Source organism: Suncus etruscus, chromosome 6, assembly GCF_024139225.1.
Source record: "Suncus etruscus isolate mSunEtr1 chromosome 6, mSunEtr1.pri.cur, whole genome shotgun sequence".
Taxonomy (NCBI): domain Eukaryota; kingdom Metazoa; phylum Chordata; class Mammalia; order Eulipotyphla; family Soricidae; genus Suncus; species Suncus etruscus.
Window position 1 is genome coordinate 113,551,621 of NC_064853.1, and position 7,872 is coordinate 113,559,492.

A 7,872-nucleotide genomic window follows, 5' to 3' on the forward strand; every position below is an offset into this window, starting at 1 on the left:
GTGCCTGCCTTGCCTGCGCTAGCCTAGGACGGACCGCGGTTCGATTCCCGGCGTCCCATATGGTCCCCCAAGCCAGGAGCAACTTCTGAGCGCATAGCCAGGAGTAACCCCTGAGTGTCACCGGGTGTGGCCCCCCCCAAAAAAAGGAGAAAAAATAAAAAGTGAGGAAAATAAACAATCTAACTTAAGACAGTGGACTCAATTGTCACCATTCATGGGAACTAATCAAAAACCTAGTATGGTAGCAACCACAGTTACACATGAAAGAAGGAAGAGGCCAAGAGACCGCTGAGAGTAAACAAGTAGGAAAAGAGTACTGGCCTCTTCCCAGCCTAAGAGTCCATCCTTTCATTTTAATTTTGAAAATATATGATCCCCCCACCTGAACTGATCTCTTCCCAAACTGAGAGTCAGTTCTCTCATTTTTATCCTAAATATATATAGTACGCCTCCCCCCGCGCAGTTTTTTAAATGGAGAGCAATGAGAAGAAAAAAAAAAAATACCAGTGAATGTCATCACGTAATGTCCCGACATACACCAGTGCTGCATCGGCCCTGCCATCCACCCCATGAGTCCCCCGCTTAGTGTCGGTGAGGAGAAAGGGGGAAAGCCTGAAGACCACGATAGAGTCCACCTGGGCCGGGAACCAGGGAAGGCCTAGGAGTAGGGGGGGGGGTGGGAATAGGGGAACGGCTGGAGGCCTGCCAAGCCTCCCAGCACCCCCCAAGCTAGGGAGAATGCCATCCAGCATGGGGTGTCCCCTAACCCCATACCTGGGAAGAGCTGGCCTCCAGGATCAAGGCACCAGAAGCCAGTTATCTGCCTGGCCCCTCCCTTTGCTCCTCCTCCCTAGTGTAGAGAGGTGGAGGGAAGCCTGGAGACCCCGAATGGAGTCCACCTGGAACCCACAGCAGGCCACCCAAGGAGTAGTTTTCATTTTAACAAATTTAGTAATTTATAGTAATTTGATCATTTGTAGTTCTATCAAAATTTGCTTTTCAATGTCAGATTTTTTTTAAAGTTTTATTTAAAGCAATCATAAGGGGCTGAGAGATAACATAGTGGTAGGGCGTTTTGCCTTACATGTAAGCCTATTCAGGACAAATAGTGGTTTGAATCCAGCATACCAAATGGTCCCCTGGTGACTAGGAGCGATTTCTGAGCACAGAGCCAAAAAATAAAAAACAATCAGCAATTTTTTTGCTTGTGTTTTTCACTTTTTTATGCATTTCACGAATGTGTTAAAACCAAGATCCCAGAATTTTTATTATAAACATTTAAGACATACAAAAATTATTTTAGAATATGGCAAGATGGGGGCTGCATCGATAGCACAGCAGTAGGGCTTTTGCCTTGCATGCAGCTGACCCAGGATGGACCTCGCTTTGATTCCCAAGGTCCCATATGGTCCCCTAAGCCAGGAGCGATTTCTAAGAGCATAGCCAGGAGTAAGGCCTGAGCATCGCCAGCTGTGGCCCAAAAACAAACAAAAAAAATGGCACGATGAATGGCAACTAATTTTTAAATTATTTTATTAAAACATCATAATTTACAAACTTACTCATAGCTAAGTTTTGGACACAATGTTCCAGCACAGAACACATTACATATTAAACATTCCTCCACCAGTGTTCCCAATTTCTCTCCCTTATCCACCTATCTCTTCCCCCAAACTGCTATCTTGAGAGGCACCCTTTTAAGTTCCACTGTCTGAATTTGGATCTCATGATTTCAGTGTTGTTGACTCTGTGGTTTAGATACTTACAGAAATTATTTCTTAACAGCACCAACGTACTTAAAACTCCTTGACCCTTGCCTTACCCCTGTTATTTTTCATCTGCCTCTTCTCCCTTCCACTCTGCTTCTTTTCTTCTCCTTCCTTTACTCTGGGGCCAATGGCTATCTAGGACATACCCCCCTTTAAATCATTATATTCCTTCTCCAATAATTCTAAATACCACAAGTGATATCATTTTATAGCCACTCATTTTTATCTAAAATTTTTAATTCTCCAATAATTACTAATTTTTAAGTATTATATGTTTATAATACATGTCTATATCAAGAGTCTTTTTATATATCTAAGTCAAGAGTCAGTGCCATCTCAGTTGACTCATTGAATGCATTCTAGGATGGCTTTTCAAGTGGCAGCTATAGAAGAAAGAAAGATAGCTCAATGCATGCTTTGCATCTGGGGTTCCCCAGGTTCCACCCCACAAAATTATCATAGGGTTTTGGGGTTTTGGTGTTGTTGTTGTTTGTGGGGGGCACACCCAGTGACACTGAGGGATTACTTCTGGCTATGTGTTCATAAATCGCTCCTTGCTCAGGGATATGCAATGCCAGGGATTGAACCCAGGTCTGTCCTGGGTCAGCTGAATGTAAGGCAAATGCCCTAACACTGTGCTATTTATTGCTCTGGCTCCATCATAGGTTATTTTTGATGGAACAGAGATGAGGACTGAGTAGAAAATCAGATGCCCAAGTTAAATGTATGAGATACATATTCAAATGATTTCTTTTGGTTTTCATTCTTTGAGATTATTTTCCTACAAATTTTATTTTTATTGAGAACAAAGGACCAAAAGATGTTTTACTGAGTCCCCATTTGCTGCTGTATCAAAATATAATCAAAACATACCCTTTGGCTAGAAATATATTATCCCAGATGCAAATAGAGCTAAAGACTGAATAATTTCCTATGCACTGAACTCCAGGGAACCTTTGTGAAAGACAATTGATTTTACACCAGAACATTCATTAATTTTCATGAAACCATTCAAGTTTCAGTAACAAATGAAATTATTCATATTTGAAGACACTGGGCAGTATTTTCTGGGTTGCATCATTAAAAAAATGTTCGACTGCCAGTTAAAAACAATGAGGGAAATCTAAAAATCAAAGTCCTAGAATTAGAGATGAATGAGTGAAAAATCAGGGCACAACCTCTGTAGAAGGAACTTAGGTACTAGACATAGAGCAAAACATCAATCTGGTTTTCCTAAATATTATTTCTTAATTCCACATCACTAAGAAGAAGATCATTGTTGGAATGAGCACAAGGAAAGGAGCCTAGAGCCCTAGTTTGAAAGTATGACCCTGGATAGGGACTGAAGTTGGTTTCTGCATTTCTGAAATTTTGTTAGAAAGATATATAACAAAGGTATAGTTTGGCTTTTTGTTTCCTTGTTTTTTTGTTTTTTTGTTTGATTGTTTTTTTGTTAATTTGATTTTTTGGGGGCCACACCCGGTGATGCTCAGGGGGTTACTCTTGGATATGCGCTCAGAGGTCACTCCTGGCTTGGGGGACCATATGGGATGCCGGGGGACTCGAACCGCGGTCCGTCCTAGGCTAGCGCAGGCAAGGCAGGCACTTACCTCCCAGCGCCACCGCCCCGGGCCCCTGTTTCCTTGTTTTAACTACAGTACTGTATAGAATCAGAGATATCATTGCTTTAAAACAGGTTTTAAAAAACATTTTTATCATCACATTTTCTAGCTTTTAGTGACAAGACTTAAGAAATAATTTTCTTCTAAAGATTTATTTAATGAATACCGATAAGCAGAGTTGTTCCAGCAACCCCCATCCTTTTCATAACAGTTGTTTAAAGTTCACTTTAAATGTTGGGCAGGTTCCTTTTCTCTTTCTCCTCCCTACCCAACTAAAATATAAAAGCATTGGTCTGTGAACATTTAAGTTCTTTTTCAGGTTAGATATTCCTATAATTCATTACTAAAGTTAAAGTTTTATTTTTTGGGGGGTCACCATTCACCCATTGACCATTTCCTAGGGATTTCTCTGTGAGGGCCACAGTCTTTATCAGCAGTTTGAGAATAGAAGAGAAGTCCTCTCTACAGAACTCAGTTATTGGTTAGTTGGAGAAAAAATATAGCTCTAGCAGCTAAACTGCAGATTTCATTATGACCTTCATATTTCCTGAGTTGTATTTCATGAGTTTTAGCACATTCACTTTCCATTCACTTGACAAAGAGAAAAAATGAAGAAAATGTACTATTACTTTAGCCTTTAAAAGGAAAGACTATGACCCAAGGAATTGTAAAGATTCTATAGGACAAATGCTCTTTGGAAAAGAGATGGTCATATAATTTGCTCCTACATGAAGGGACCTGGGAGAGTGTCGTGCTGAATGAAATTAGTCAGAGGGAGAGAGACATTACACAGAATAATCTCTCTATACAGGATATAAAAAAAAACAATGCTAGAATAATGAATACCCAAAAACAGTAGAAAAAAGAAGCGTGAGAACTGATATTCAGTAGGAAACATGTCACTTGAGAAAACTAAGAGACCACTTGCCAAAGGAGGGGCAACATATATGGTAGGCAGAGTGTTCAGTGAAGAGGCAGAGGCAGGCTGAAAGGTGATCAAATATAATATATGAAACCCCTAGCCAGTAGCAGTGCTATAAACCACCTTGCAAAAACTTATTTAAAAAAACAAAAAGTACCACTTATAGATGTAGACTGGTATGTGAGCAAATGTTGGTGAAGGGAAGGGGACACATAGTGCAGAGATTAGGGTTGGGAATATTGTATACCTAAAAACTAGCCATTAAGAATTTGGTAAATTTCATAATGAATAATTTTTAAAAACATGTTAGAACGAAATATTCCCAAAAAAAAATCTCAATGGAAGGAAGTAAAAAAGACCAAAGACAAATGAGCCAGGTACTCCAGGTGACAAAACAATTTGACTAAGGCTTGAAGAATAGGAGGATTTTGAGCAATGGTAAGTAGGTATATCTCTGATATAATTGCTTAACAGTACTAGAAAAGAATTCAATATCTAAAATTTTGCTATAGTTCCCTGTTTGAAAGTTTGTTTTTGCACTGAGACCTTTATAAGTCTTCCATTGAACTCCCTTGGATTACATTGCTTGATTTTGATTCACTCTTGGTTCTCTGGATCCTGCATAGTTTATTCAAATGGTGAGGATGAACCTATAACAAAGTCCAATTTCATATAAGCATAAGATCCTTCTCTGCTCTTTCTTCTGAAGTTTCATTCTAAGTCTTCTAGTGAGACGTATATAGACATTACTGAATTCAATCCTGGATATGGGCTTAATGAGAAGATCAGTGATTGAAACTTGGTCCTAAAGTTAGCTAAACCATTTGAGAAGTTCTTCTGTGAACTGCCAAAATAAAATTTCATCTTATTGATCAATGTTATGTCAAGTGTTTGATATGAATCAATCAAAATTTGCATATGGAATGTGATTTGGTTTTAAATCTGACATAGCCTTGGGATATAGGGATAGAGTATATAAACTTTGTGAGAAAAGGTCAAACATCTGGAATAAAAAGACAAGATACTCTATAAAGAGAAAATAGAAAATGAGTGTTTAGATTGGGCACCTATAATGTCTGTAAAATCAGATTGTTAGCTTTTTCTTTTCTTTTCTTTTCTTTTTTATTTTGACTTTTTTGGTGGAATTGGAGAATCTGGATAAGCTACATGCAAGGCAAGTGCCCCTCTCACAGTACTTTCTCTTTGGCCTCTAAGGTGTGTGTGTGGTGTGTGTGTGTGTGTGTGTGTGTGTGTGTGTGTGTGTGTGGTGTGTGTGTGTGTGCGCACCATTCCCGGAAGGTACTGTAATACTGGGTCAATGCGCGAAGCAGAACGAAGCAAGCTCCTCTTCCGACTCCTGAGCTCCCAACTATCCATTTAAATATATTGTCCTTCGGATAGAGGACGTATCAGATATTAAAACTGATAAGAACAGATACTACACTTGATCTTAGCCAAAAGGTTGGAGAAGCGATGGCCTCTAAGTTTTAAGTTTTGTTGTCACAGTTGTGGCATCTTGCTTGAGTATTCAATCTCAGTATCCCCACTTATTAATTGAAGCTAACAGTGTTGAACTCAGTGTGTGAAAAATTACAAGATATTTGAACTGTTATGACTGTACTTGATACTTCTAATGGATATTTAGGGAAATGCTACAAAATTATTATTTAAGGAGCAAAGAGAAAAGATAAAATATTGGGGAGGAGCTTAGAACATAACACAGAATGGTCCTGAGAGCTTTGAATGAATTGGAGAGGGGGGTACCATACACAATGTTGCTTAGAGCTTATTTCCTGACTCTGTACTCAGGGTTCATTACTGATGGGACATAAGTGACCTGGAGGATCAAACCTAAGTCAGCTGTATGTAAGGCAAATTCCCTACAATGTGTACTACCACTCTGGCCCATGAATAAAAAACTTAAGAGTGAAAAGGAAAAGTTTCATTTGAGAGATAGAAATTCAGGAGGGAGGAGAAATTCTCTATTTCTTGCTTCTTTTATTTATAGCTTAAGTCTTAAAGAAATTTGCTGTCATCAATAAATTACTTTAATCAATAAATGTACCAGTGCATACATCTTAGGACTGTTTTCTTCCTGTATCCCCCTCCATCTGTCACAATATAACCACCTAACTATAACTATGTGAACTTGAGAAAATAATGTAGTCACTCTGGATCTCCATTTTCTCTGCCTATAAAATGCCTGGTCTCTCTAGTCCCTTGGCCTAACAATATTGTGGGAGTCAAACAAAATTCAAATTTGGCATAGCACTTTCAAAAGTTTTCCATTTCCAACCCCATATAACTGTATCCTAAACATTATATTGTGATGTTACTCAACTTTACTAGCCAAAAGAAACATCCTTGTTAAAAATTGTTCTCTTCTTTTTTATTGCAAGGATCAAAAAGCATGCATATAAACAAGCCTCAGAGTCAAGCGTGGGGGTAAAATGAGTCATTCTAAATCCCGTTATCTTTGAAATGGCTAATAGCTACCCCCTGCTACCCCATTTCTATCCTACCTGAATCCATTTCAGACAAACAAAATAATTATTAAAAAAAATGAAATTGTAGAGCGACCAGGCAAGTCTGATGGACTCTAGTAATGACATTTTTTTCCCTGGTAATGAAATTATCTGAAAACTGCCACCCACAAAGATCTGGCAAGAACAAAGAATGGTGTTTGTTTCTAGTGTCTTGTTCTAGTTGGTAAGCAACTTAGTGTCACTTGCCTCAGGCACCCAAATCTCTTGGCAAAACAGTTACTCACCCATCTTCAGAGCCCTTCCCAGAAGGACAATCATTATATTTACTCTGATCAAGCAGCAGGAAATTAGGGATTTTCCCAAAGCCTATAATCCAATGTTAGCTTTACAAACTTATGTTGGGTTTTTTAGGATCTGTCTGTCTGTAAGTTGAGACTGTTTGGGAGAAGTTATAACTGAATTTTATTTGAAATTAAGAGACAGAAGGACTTTAATATATATCAGCTAATACTAAATAAGCACTTTCTTTCAGTATTTAAAGAACTTAAGTTGCCATCTCCACCAAACTGTTCATCCTACCTCACTTGAATACCTCTATTGCAGATTCCAACAGAAAAGTTAGATGTAAAGAATCTGAATGTGTGGGATGGGAGGATGGTCCAATGATTAAATTCTATTGATGGCAATAAAATCTGTTTTTAAGAGTATACTTGGCTTTGGGGAATATGGGTGACAATGACCCAGATTGGTTTTCTTGATAGGTTAGTGTTTGCATTGAAATTGGTCCTGGGGTACCAGACACTTCTGTTCTTAAGCAGTTCTTTCTCCAATGAGCCAGGTGTGTGATTTAGGTTTTAGACAGTATCACAGTGTGGTCTATTGAATAAATAAACTTGAAGAATATTTATTCTTAAATTTTCTGTTCATTATTTTACTGTTTTCAATTTCTCTTCAAGATATTTGTTGTTTATTCAAGCCAGGCTCCTCACTATTTTTACTCTCTTCTTCATTCTTTCCAGAAACACGAATTCTTTTTTAGCATGAAAATCTAACATTTTATTGAAGCTACAAAA

General features: G+C 38.4%; 1 non-coding gene across 1 annotated transcript; it reads right to left on the minus strand.

The window, feature by feature from the left end:
- Window positions 1–5,589: 5,589 nt before the first annotated feature.
- On the minus strand, window positions 5,590–5,788 carry LOC126012765 (U2 spliceosomal RNA). The gene has a single exon (XR_007497163.1). It is a non-coding gene; the product is annotated as a U2 spliceosomal RNA (small nuclear RNA).
- Between the last annotated feature and the right edge of the window lie 2,084 nt (window positions 5,789–7,872).